This window comes from Elaeis guineensis, chromosome 7 (assembly GCF_000442705.2).
Source record: "Elaeis guineensis isolate ETL-2024a chromosome 7, EG11, whole genome shotgun sequence".
In the NCBI taxonomy this organism is placed as follows: domain Eukaryota; kingdom Viridiplantae; phylum Streptophyta; class Magnoliopsida; order Arecales; family Arecaceae; genus Elaeis; species Elaeis guineensis.
The window spans coordinates 35,901,495-35,915,310 of record NC_025999.2 but is presented as its reverse complement, the minus strand read 5'-3'; positions in this window follow the sequence as shown (position 1 = coordinate 35,915,310).

Sequence of the window (13,816 nt, the reverse complement as noted above, 5' to 3'; positions counted from 1 at the left end):
GAGGTCATCGGGCGAGGATCCAACGGGGGAAAGAAGGAGTGGGTGCCGGAGGAGACGATCGGAGGCAGCTCCGTTGAGCGTTCCTTTAAGAACAAGGGTACTGCGAAGACACAACCCCTTCCTCTAGCGCCAATCCTGTTGGTGCAAAAATCCGCTTACGCTGGAGAAGCTGGAGTCGGGGGAGTCGCGGTCGCCGTCGGGACCTGCAAAGGAAGTCTAAATCGGAGGTGGGGTTGCTCTGGCAAGACCCTCTGACACTCAAGTCAGTTCTCTGCCTCAACAAGAATGGAGTGCTCGAATGGAGAATTTAGCAGAGTTTTGAGGTAAAAAATGAGATCTTATGGAATAACGTATCTGGGGTTCCCTTTTTATAGACGGAGAGGGCAACAAATTGACAGCAATTCCTGTAACCGTCTGGTAGTGGGCCGCCCAGAGCCAGGAGGAATTTATTGCGGAGGGTAGTGGAGTGGGATCAGGCTATCATCGTGGCTCGCCACGTGGAATCAGTTACGGGGAGTGGAGTGGCGTCTGCTATCGTGACTCGTCAGGGAGTGGTGGAATCGCACAGGATCCGCCGCAGGGCGTGGAGCAAAATCGTGGCCGTTAATACGGCCTGCCAGGGAGTAATGGAGCTGCGTAGGGTCCGCCACAGGGAGTAGAGCAGTGTTGTCCGTTACTGTGGCCTGCCAGGGGGTCCAGACTTGTCGACCGAAGTTCGGTTGGAGTTGGTAGCGAGGTCCGGTATCCGTAGGAGTTTGGACGAGGTCTTCCCACAGTCGGACTAGAAGATGGAGTCTGGCTTTCGTAGGAGTCCGGACGAAATCTACTTGCAGTTGGGGTCGTGGGCGGAGTCCGGCTCCCGTAGGAGTCCGGACGAAGTCTGTCTACAGCCGTTGGAGTCGAGGACGGAGCCCAGCTCCCGTAGGAATCGAGCGGAGTCTTCCTGTAATTAAAATCAACAGCGAAGTCCGGCCCCCATAGGAGTCCGGACAAGGCTTACCAGTAGATGAAGTTGAGGATGGAGCTCGGCTCCCGTAGGAGTCCGGGCGAAGTCTTCCTTGCTGTAGAACTTGCGGATGGAGCCCGGCTCCCGTAGGAGTCCAGATGAAGTCTTCCTTGCTGTAGAACTCACGGACGGAGCCGGCTCCCGTAGGAATCCGGGCGGAGTCTTCCTTGCTGCCGAATTCACAGACGGAGCCCAGCTCCCGTAGGAGTTCGGATGAAGTCTTCCTCGCAGCCAAAATCGCGACGGAGCCTGGCTCCCGTAGGAGTTCGGGTGGAGTCTTCCTTGCTGTAGAACTCGCAGACGGAGCCTGACTCCCGTAGGAGTCCGGGCGAAGTTTCCTTGCTGTAGAACTCGCGGACGGAGCCCGACTCCCGTAGGAGTCCGGACGAAGTCTTCCTGGCTGTAGAACTCACGGATGGAGCCCGGCTCCGTAGGAGTCCGGGTGGAGTCTTCCTTGCTGTCGAAATCACGGATGGAGCCCGCTCCCGTAGGAGTCCGAATGAAGTCTTCCTTGCTGCCGAAATTCGGACGGAGCCCGCTCCCGTAGGAGTCCGGTCGAAGTCTTCCTTGCTGTAGAACTCCGGATGGAGCCCGACTCCCGTAGGAGTCCGGACGAAGTCTTCCTTGCTGTAGAACTCGCAGACGGAGCCAGCTCCCGTAGGAGTCAGGGCGGAGTCTTCCTTGCTGCCGAAATCGTGGACGGAGCCCGGCTCCCGTAGGAGTTCGGACAAAGTCTTCCTTGCTGTAGAACTCACGGATATAGCCGGCTCCCGTAGGAGTCTGGGTGGAGTCTTCCTTGCTGTAGAACTCACGGACGGAGCCTGGCTCCCGTAGGAGTCCGGGCGGAGTCTTCCTTGCTGTCGAAATCGCAGATGGAGCCCGGCTCCCGTAGGAGTCTGGATGAAGTCTTCCTTGCTGTAGAACTCACGGACGGAGCCCGACTCCCGTAGGAGTCCGGACGAAGTCTTCCTTGCTGTAGAACTCGCAGACGGAGCTCGCTCCCATAGGAGTCCGGGCGGAGTCTTCCTTGCTGCCGAAATCGCAGACAGAGCCCGGCTCCTGTAGGAGTCCGGGCGGAGTCTTCCTTGCTGCCGAAATCACGGACAGAGCCCGACTCCCGTAGGAGTCCGAACGAAGTCTTCCTCACTGTCGAAATTGCGGATGGAGCCCGGCTCCCGTAGGAGTCCGGGCAGAGTCTTCCTTGCTGTAGAACTCGCGGATGGAGCCCGGCTCCCGTAGGAGTTCGGGCGGAGTCTTCCTTGCTGCCGAAATCCGGACGGAGCCGACTCCCATAGGAGTCCGGATGAAGTCTTCCTTGCTGTCGAAATCACAGACGGAGCCCGGCTCCCGTAGGAGTCCGGAGGAAGTCTTCCTTGCTGTAGAACTCGCAGACGGAGCCCGGCTCCCGTAGGAGTCCGGGCGGAGTCTTCCTTGCTGCCGAAATCGCGGACGGAGCCCGACTCCCGTAGGAGTCCGGACGAAGTCTTCTTTGCTGTAGAAATCGCGGACGGAGTCGGCTCCCGTAGGAGTCCGGGCGAAGTCTTCCTTGCTGCCGAAATCGCAGACGGAGCCCGGCTCCCATAGGAGTCCGGGCAAAGTCTTCCTTGCTGTCGAAATCGCAGATGGAGCCCAGCTCCCGTAGGAGTCCGGACGAAGTCTTCCTTGCTGCCGAAATCACAGATGGAGCCTGGCTCCCGTAGGAGTCTGGACGAAGTCTTCCTTGCTGTAGAACTCGCGGACGGAGCCGGCTCCCGTAGGAGTCCGGGCGGAGTCTTCCTTGCTGCCGAAATCATGGACGGAGCCCGACTCCCGTAGGAGTTCGGACGAAGTCTTCCTTGCTGTAGAAATCGCGGACGGAGCCCGGCTCCCGTAGGAGTCCGGGCGAAGTCTTCCTTGCTGCCGAAATCACAGATGGAGCCCGGCTCCCGTAGGAGTCCGGATGAAGTCTTCCTTGCTGTAGAACTCACGGATGGAGCCCGGCTCCCTTTAGGAGTCCGGGCGGAGTCTTCCTTGCTGCCGAAATCGCGGACGGAGCCCGGCTCCCATCGGAGTCCGGGCGAAGTGACGGGGGTTCACAAACAGTTGTCGAAAGTCCGGACGGAGTCTCGCGAGGGTCGACCCTGCCAAGAACTTCAGCCGAGGGAATTTTATGCCCAACAAATTTCATTAAGATACTCCACAAATCTACACTTGTCTAATCTTGCATTAAGCTTATGTCCAAAAATATTTTTGACATAAGTGAGATAGCCTAAAGTCTTAAGATGTTTAAGATTAGGCTTCCTTCCATTCCATATCTCATATGGAGTGCTTGCAACAGACTTTGAAGGCATTCTGTTTAATATATATGTGGCAGTCTCTAGGGCATTATCCCTAGAAAGATATTGGGAGATCAATGAAGTATATTATGGACTGCATCATATCCGTCACAGTACGATTTCTCCTTTTTGCTACACTATTTAACTGAGGCATATAGGAGGGATCCATTCAGAGAGAATACCTTTACTTTTAAGATGATCAAGAAATTCAATGGATAAGTATTCTCCTCCTCGATTAGATCGAAGAAGCTTGATACTTTTTTTTCAGTTTATTTCTCGACCATACCTTGATACTCCTTGAACTAATCAAAAGCTTCGAATTTATGTTTCATAAGATACACATATCCAAACCTTAATAAATCATCTGTAAAGATCAGAGTATCTTCTTCTAGCCTGAGTTGTTATCGGTCCATATACATCTATATGTACAAGAGCTAACAACTCACTTATCCTTCTCTATATCCAAAAAATGAAGTCTTGGTCATCTTACCCATGAGACAAGATTTATAAGTTTCCAATGATTTATAATCATTTGGGTCAAAGAATTCTTCTTTGTATAACATGTTTATCTTTGACTCACTAATATAACCAAGGTGACAATGCCAGAGATATGTGACATTCATATTTTTTCTCTTTTTTTTTATATTTCTTTCAATATGAAAAATATTTTATTGAGTGCAAGAATTAAAAGATTATTTTTAATATAACCACTACCATAAAATTCATTAGAAAAAAAAATAGAGTATCCATTTTTCATTAGCTTTATTTCATAACATTATTTTAATAACAAAGGTATAGAAATAATTATTCTAATGACCTTTGGCATGAATAACAGTCTTTTAATTCTAAAGTTTTCCCGAAGGTAAATCAAGCATACAGGTTCCCACAGCCTCTATGCTAATGGACTCTCCACTTGCACCATAAAGCTCGAGGTTACCTCTTTTCAGATCTTTGATATTCTATAGTTATAGTAACGAACTATAAAAGTATGATCCACAGATGGTATCCAATATCCAAATATCAGAGTCTAAATCACCCAATTGAAAAATAGGTCTGTATCACACCACTTGCACCCTACTTCAATCTTACAAGATTATTCTTGTAATTATACTCTTAATTTTTAAATTTACCATAAATAATATTATACGAACATCATTACCTTCTCATTATTACTGACCAATCTAGGATCAGAAATATCCAGAATATCGAAGTTCTTTTCTGATATAAACCTAATTTGTAAGTTTCTCAACCAATCCACATAGTTGTATCGGTCAACATAGTTTTATTTATTATATCATGAGGTGAAAATAAAGAAGTCATAATATAGACTTAAATCTATATAAAATAATAGTATAAGCAGACCACTCATGTTTGACATGCATAACTAGATGAGGACTTTTAAAACTAGTTATGTCTCCCACTATTTTATCAGATACCATAGCCCTCTCCTATGGTAAACAAGATATATTTTATATTTATCTTAGTAGAATTGAGATCCTAATTCCTCATAATGATCTTGTGTTAACACAACAAACCCTTATGAGTTTATAGGTAGAAAACTCTTTCCAATTACATCTCATGCAATTCTCAATATTTTATATTGGCTTCTAAAATATTATTAGTCTTATATTAACACAACAAGCTATAATATTTTAGTTAAGTAAGACCCTTAATTTCAATACAGTCAAAATCGAATATAATTATCTTTGTGTTAGCACAACAAAGCAGTATATTCAAAATTGCCGTAAGCATCTTTTATGCACCAAGATTATGTTATATCAATCCTTATGACAAGCCTTATGGTAACACAACAAACTAGCCATAGTTCATGATGTAACATTAACCTAGCATGAAGGAAGGCCCTTAGTAGTGTTTAAAATACTAAGCTACCTTCATTCAAGATTCAAACTAATCTAATTGGTCAGAAAAATATTAAGATTGGTGGGGATCCCCCCATTGCTTTTCTTAGACACCAATAAAATTGGCCAGATCAGCAACGGAACCAATTAAATAACCACCGCACTTGAAATACTCCTTAGACACCAATTAATTAATCGATTCAAGAAAATAGGTCAGCTTCGGTTCACAACACTACGACTTAATATGATTTTTATGAGGACTTTAATGATCTCAAATACATCCTAATTCAATCTATCACAAGAATGCACTATAATAGTTGTATCTTAATAATAATAACAACTAATTATGGTATCTTATCATATCTCTAAGATATGGAAGCAGAATCATATAATATGATTATAACTAAATATCTCAAGCATATCATATATGCATGAAGTTCTAATAACATGTATGAATATAAAATACTCTTTTTACGGTTCTTCTTCTTGGAACATCACAGTGGCACCCCTACATGCCATAAGAGTACCCTATTGAATAGGAAGAGAGGATCTTTGAACCCTACTTGCTCTTATGACCGAAAGACCTGGTCATGAACTCCAATTAGAGTACTAAGCTACTAAGAAAATTTTGTACATATATCATGCATTTTATATTTAAAACATATCTCTAAGACATGATAGGGTTTGAATGTTCAATCAGGTTCAACCCTTGACCCGACTTGAACCAAACCAAAAACTCATGCTTGATCACAATCAAGATAATAATTTAATATTTGATTACATAAATCAAGATAGGATCTAATACCACTGTCGGATTTTGATGGCACAGTGGAAGGATTAGGTATTTAAAATTTTCATTCAAAACACCTAATGCACCGAAAGCCCTAATGCCCAGAAACTCTTGACTATAATAATCAAAGCATAATAAATATAAATTAGGATAAGAAGAATACCTATAGTGCTAATCCTAATTTCCATAAGGCATCTAAGTGTCCACCCTCCAATGGTGATCCACACAGAAATTGAACCAAAGATAGTGCTCCTTCTTCACCTTGCTTCAAGAGTTCTAGCCCCTAGAACTCGACTAGCCTGTACCGATCAAGTTTCTTCAAGAACCTAACCTCACCCTCTTAGAACCTCCTCTAAACTTCTGATTCTCCTTCTTTAAGACCCTTACAACCTTTGTAAGACCAGATAAGGCTTTGTCTTAAATCCCAAAGCCTTATCCTAAAACTAAGATAGGTTGTAAGAAAGAAAGGAGAGCAACAGGAGAGAAATTAGAAACCCCCTCTCCCAATTAGCTACCAGAGAGATGCCAAAAGAGAGGGACATGCCTTATCCAAAAAGGTATATTTAATCTGAGTATCAGAGATAAGAATTCCTTCAAGCAGAAGGACTCTTATCCATGATACGTCGATCAGCACCTTGGTCTGCATGCATGCAACCAAGAATGGGTATTTTTACATCCCTTCTCAAATCAAAAAAATCTTCAAAAATATATGTGGATTGGAGATTCAATCTAAATTCTAAAAAATTTAAAATGGTGATAAAATTCTTATAGAAAGATGCTATTCTCGCACCTCTTCATGCAAGTGCTGATCACTACATGCGCAAGCATTAGGACCGACTTATGGCATCCGTTTGGCATCCAGATACATCTGAAAAAATTTTAAAAAATTATCAAACATAGCTTATCAAATGTATAACATTATCACCAAAATTTATTCTAATCTGAAAGTATTTGATAAGGAGAAGGACTCTCCAAATCATGGAGAGATGCGATGCTTCTGCGCACGTGTGTGAGACATCCTTCATTTTCTAATTTTTTCTCTTCCCCAAAAATTTTAAAAAAATATATCTCATACTTTGAGATATATATCAGATGATGAAGGATGATGTAAGCTACCACACATAATTTTAATCCTATAAAAAAAAATATTTATTTTTCTACCCACGCCAACACTTGTACGCAGAACCTATTTTGCACCAAGAGTCCACCACAACTTGGACTCTTCATAATTGGTGTTAACATGAGATGTGGTGCCCCAATTTGGACTGCTTCTAGGTGATATGACCTGACCCAAATGTTTACCAAATTGGGCTATCTAATTAACAAGGGATTGGACCAAATTGGTCTCCAAAGGAGCAAGGGTTTCCACACGTGCTAGCATGCTTACCGAAATCCTGATTGAATCCAAAATTCCAATCAACCTTTTTCAAAAGGGTCTTTGGCCAATTTCTATATGTGTGTGACCCATTAAATTTCATATCTAGCTGATAGTATGTCCAGGTATAAGTTGACCAAATTTGATTAGATTTCAATCTAATCGATTTTGGTTCAATCGAGCTAACCCGAGTTTAATAATTAGAATCATTTCTAATTGGTAATCGAATTAAACTCTTTAATTCAGTTAAAAATTTACAAGTCAAGATTGACGTCTAGCAACGTATCATGACTACTCAGAAGATGTAAAATTTGATAAAAATATCAAATCTACCCTTCAGTGGTAAATTACCATGCAATTCAATCCTTCGATCATCTTTACACCCTGAATATGTTCATGAGTATGGAATCATGTCAAACTCAAACATATATTCATATCGATTATCAATTAACCAATAATGACTCCAATGAAGAAGCATTAGAAACTCTTTCTAATCTTCTTCCTGCTTTTGGCTAAAAGACTTTTTTGAGTCATCTAAGATTGAGAATTCACAGGATGCGATCTCCTCTTACTAGGAGTGATCGATTCCATAACGAGCTACTCACAACCTTCATACACACTCCACCATATCCAGAACACCCCGTACATGTCTTAATGCTGTGCTTGGGTATGAACCAAAATATGAGTTTATGTGCACAAGATTTCATGGTGGTTTCAAGTCTAAGGATCACTTGCACAACTCCCACTTAGAGAACTATCTTTGACATGCAAATAAGGCTTCCATTAGATGTTCTCTTTCATCGAGTCAATTCAATGGACTCATTTCTCAAATGAGCACCCACATCTTTGTATTAGTGTCTCACACAAGTGGCTAGTGAGATCTGCCACCCTCTCCATTGAGCATACATAGGATGTGCCAGTCTATCTGGAACATTGATCCTCGACTCAATGCTCCTACGACCAGAAATATTTAAGATTAGGATTTTAGGATTTTAGATCTCACTAGTATGACCCATTCATATCTCCTAAAATCATTATCCTAATCTTTGGGGTTCATAATAATCTTAGATATATTAAGATGCAGCTAATATGATGTCACGCCCCCGACCCAAGATTGTGAATCGAGGGTCACGGCAACCGCTGCATACTCAAGAAGAACTCTCTCCATAAGCATGCAAGGCATCTCATCACGATATCAATGCATCACAGCGGAATAAATTCAATTAATTATTATTCAACTGTAATTCAAGTAATTAAATCAAATGTCTTACATCCAATAAAATTTTTGCTAAAAATAAAATAATAGATCTAAGTTTAATGAAGTTGACAATGCTAATCTCACTTCTAAAAGCTCTGTCCCAATATTTCGTCCCACGCTCGAAATTAATTATCTGATTCTGAAAAATAGAAAGAAAGGTAATGAGCTAGGCAGCCCAGTAAGTAACAAATATCTCAACTAGATAATTCAGATATTATATAATTTTCAAGAATAATATTGCAATTAAACATAAAAATATATTTCATGCTGATTTAATGCAAATCCAATATTTTCAAATATTCACATATAATATAATCATAAATCCGATTCGATTCAAAAACACTCGTAACTTAACAGTCTCGACTATGACCAATGTTTAACCCCCATTGGCGGGGTCCACAGAATACCAGCGCACAACCCCCACTGGCAGGGTCCACAAACACCAGCGCACAACCCCCACTGGCAGGGTCCACTGAGTACCAACGTATAATCCCCATTGGCGGGGCCCATGAAATATAGTTAGGCTGAGAGCATAAATCCGATCTGTATCAAAATACTTTATATCATAATATATCATAATTTTTCACTGAACATGTGCATAAATCGACATACCATAATACTTCAAAAGTACTTTTCTTTACAAAACATAATTTCATAATTCATGCATAATTTCAGAGAATAATTATTTATTTTCAGAATAAATATGAAATATCTCGAGAAGATGATTCATTACTTACTTTTCACGGAGCACTGAATGAACAGATCGACTAACTTTTAAGAGATTCTTCCATACCTATTATTCAAAATTATATTTTTTACATTAATTTTAATTCAAAATTCAATCTAAACAGATCCCAAATCAAAACCTCACTTAAAATCAGACTCTTCCTAAACTCGATCAAATCATCAGATGAAGCCTTCCACTACGCTAATCCTAGAGGAATAACTTTAGAGAGAGAGAAATCCATCAAGAGAGAGAAACAATCTAGAGAGGAGAGAGAAAGTCCAATTCTAGAGAGAGAAAGTCAGGGTTCAGACTGAAAGAAGAGAGAGAAGAGAGAGAAACTCTCTCTCATCATTTTTTTTATTTTATTTTATTATTTATTTATTTATTTATTTATTTATTTATTTACTTATATATATATATAAATATATATATATATTTATTTTTATTATTATTTTATTTTATTTTCTTTTCTTTTCTTTTCTTTTCCTTTTTTTTCTCTTTTTCTTCTTTTTCTTCTTTTTCTTTCCTTTTCTTTTTCTCTTTTTTTTTTCTTCTTTCTCTTTTCTTTTTCTTCTTTTTCTTGGTTCCTTCCAGGCCGAACAGGGGACGGCAGTCCTCCGGCCTTGACCAGCTGTTCGGGCCACGACCGTCGCGGCGGAGGCCGACGGTAGAAGGGGGCCACTCCCCCGGTCACAGAGGAGCGTGGCCGGTGATCAATTGCGATCACTGGTGCCGAAAAATTCACGGAAAGAGACCAAAATAGAGGTCCCTTTCTCCGACCGAAAATCGACGACTCTCGTCGCCGGCAGCCACACCCAAGAGCATGGGAGGAAGGAGAAGAAAGAAGAGAAGAAGAAGGAGACTCACCTCGGCCTCCGGTGACCTCGTCGGCGGACAATCACGACGAGAATCAAAACGGTGTCCGCGGCTCTACTTCGGGAAAATCGGAGAGGAAAAGAGGGGAAAAGAGCCGATGTTGGGTTTCTAGGAAGGAGGAGGTCTTCTTATAGGGGATCCTAGGACTCCGAGGGGTCCTAGGATTCCCAATTTTGCCTGGTCTCGTCGGAGAAGAAGACTCCTATCGGGAGTCTTCTTCCCGGTTTGAATCCTCTATTTTTTTTTATTTTTTTTATTTTGGGCTTTGGTGGGCTGAATTGGTTTTGGACTATAACATTCTTCACCCCTAAAAAGAAATTTCGTCCTCAAAATTTTTCATACCTGTCACCATTGTATTGGAAGCCTGTGCATTCTGTTGAGTAAGCGCATAAACTCTTCCCTGGGTTTTAGAAATCTGTCCACCACCCTTATGTTGTCCTTCATGAGTTCTTTGGCCAACTTGATTTTCAGTATTTAGCGGGCAGCTAGCAATTTTATGATCCTTCTGACCACATTTGAAACAACACCTGTATTCTAATAGCAATCCTTGTCTGCATGATTTTTGCCACATCTGGAGCACGGCTCACCATTAATCTGTTGAGTCTTATTGTCTACTGCTCCCTTAGCTGATCTTTTGATGTTTTTATTATTTTGCCCTTGTGTATCATTTGATTTTGCTCTCTTTCTTTGCTTTCTTTCTCTTTCCATGCGTTCTTCATTGACTTCCCTTTCAATTATCAGTGCTTTGTTTACCACATCTGCATAAGTTGTCAATTCATATGGAACCATTTATTTTCGAATCTCAGTTCTCAGTCCCATCTCAAACTTGTGAACACGTTCTTGCTCACCATCCACTAATCTCGGAGCAAATTTTGCTAACTCTGTAAATTTTGCTTCATATTCAGTCACACTCATACCCTTTTGCTTCAAATAAATAAACTCTTGCTCTTTCTGGATCCTTATACTTCGAGGGAAATATTGATCGTAGAATGCAACCAGAAATCTTTTCCAGGTAAGTATTTCGCTGTCTTGTTCATGCTTGCGCTGTAGTCGCTGACACCAGTTGTATGCTTCGCCTTGTAGTAAATAAGCTGCATATCGAATCTTTTCTTATCAAGACACTCCTGGACAGCGAAGGCCTTCTCCATCTCCATTATCCAGTTATCAGCCTCCAAAAGTTCAGTAGTCCCCTTGAAAGCTGGAGGAGAAAGCTTTTTAAATTCTGAAATATTGTTCCGTTGTACTGGTTGCTCTCCATGTTGTGGTGGTAGATGCTGATGTTGTTGTGTATCTCGTTGTATCTGCTGTTGTTCAAGCATTTACTGTTGTATTTGTTGTTGTATTTGTACCATCCTGATTAGGGTCTGCATTAACTGAGCCATATCTGGTTCTTGACGTGCTCTCGAAGCACTCCCATTAGGATCTACGACTCCCTCCTCCTGAGGGGTGCCACTGGTCAGATGGGAAGTGCTACCATCCCGTGGTTGTGATGTTTCTCTTGCAATTCCTTGAGTAGTTCTTGTCATTCTACGGGGAGGCATGATAACCTTGTAGTAGTAAAACCTTATTAGATTCATTTATCTATTTGTTAGGATGGGTTTATTATGATGCTCATACTTTAACGTCCCAATATTCCTAATGTTTACCCACCTACACTCATACTATGTCAAATTCTATGTGTCATAATTTATCCACTTATGCTCTGATACCATATAAATTGTCACGCCCCGATCTGAGATTGTGAATCGAGGGTCGCGGCAACCGCCGCATACTCATGAAGAACTCTCTCCATAAGCATGCAAGGCATCTCTTCACGATATCAATGCATCACAGCGGAATAAATTCAATTAATTATTTTCAACTGTAATTCAAGTAATTAAATCAAATGTCTTACATCCAATAAAATTTTTGCTAAAAATAAAATAATAGATCTAATTTAATGAAGTTGACAATGCTAATCTCACTTCTAAAAGATCTGTCCCAATATTTGTCCCACGCTCGAAATTAATTATCTGAATCTAAAAATAGAAAGAAAGGTAATGAGCTAGACAGCCCAGTAAGTAACAAATATCTCAACTAGATAATTCAGATATTATATAATTTTCAAGAATAATATTATAATTAAACATAAAAAATATATTTCATGCTGATTTAATACAAATCCAATATTTTAAATATTCACATATAATATAATCATAAATCCGATTCGATTCAAAAACACTCGTAACTCAACAGCCTCGACTATGACCATATTTAACCCCCATTGGCGGGGTCCACAGAATACCAGCGCACAACCCCCACTGACAGGGTCCACAAATACCAGCGCACAACCCCACTGGCAGGGTCCACTGAGTACCAACGTATAATCCCATTGGCGGGGCCCACTGAAACATAGTTAGGCTGAGAGCATAAATCCGATCTGTATCAAAATACTTTGTATCATAATATATCATAATTTTTCACTGAACATGTAATAAATCGACATACCATAATACTTCAAAAGCACTTTTCTTTACAAAACATAATTTCATAATTCATGCATAATTTTAGAGAATAATTATTTATTTTCAAAATAAATATGAAATATCTCGAGAAGATGATTCATTACTTACCTTTCACAGAGCACTGAATGAACAGATCGACTAACTTTTAAGAGATTCTTCTGTGCCTATTATCCAAAATTATATTTTTTACATTAATTTTAATTCAAAATTCAATCTAAACAGATCCCAAATCAAAACTTCACTTAAAATCAGACTCTTCCCTAAACTCGATCAAATCATCAGATGAAGCCTTCCACTATGCTAATCCTAGAGGAATAACTTTAGAGAGAGAAAAATCCATCAAGAGAGAGAAACAATCTAGAGAGAGAAAATTCTAGAGAGAGAAAGTAGAGAGAGAAAGTCCAATTCCAGAGAGAGAAAGTCAGGGTTCAGACTGAAAGAAGAGTGAGAAACTCTCTCTCATCATTTTTTTATTATTTATTTATTTATTTATTTATTATTTACTTATATATATATTTATTTTTATTATTATTATTTTTTTTTTCTTTCTTTTCTTTTCTTTTCTTTTCTTTTTTTTTCCTCTTTTTCTTCTTTTTCTTCTTTTTCTTTCCTTTTCTTTTTCTCTTTTTTTTTCTTCTTTCTCTTTTCTTTTTCTTCTTTTTCTTGGTTCCTTCCGGCCGAACAGGGGACGGCGGTCCTCCGACCTTGACCGATCGTTCGGGCCACGGCCGCCGCAGCGGAGGCCGGCGGCACAGGGGGGCCACTCCCCCGATCACGGAGGAGCGTGGCCGGCGATCAATTGCGATCGTCGGTGCTGAAAAATTCATGGGAAAGAGATAAAAACAGAGGTCCCTTTCTCCGATCGAAATCGATGACTCTCGTCGCCGGCAGCCACGTACAAGAGCATGGGAGGAAGGAGAAGAAAGAGGGGAAGAAGAAGGAGACTCACCTCGGCCTCCGGTGACCTCGTCGGTGGGCAATCACGATGAGAATCAAAACGATGTCCGCGGCTCTACTTCGGGAAAATCGGAGAGGAAAAGAGGGGAAAAGAGCCGATGTTGGGTTTCTAGGAAGGAGGAGGTCTTCTTATAGGGGATCCTAGGACT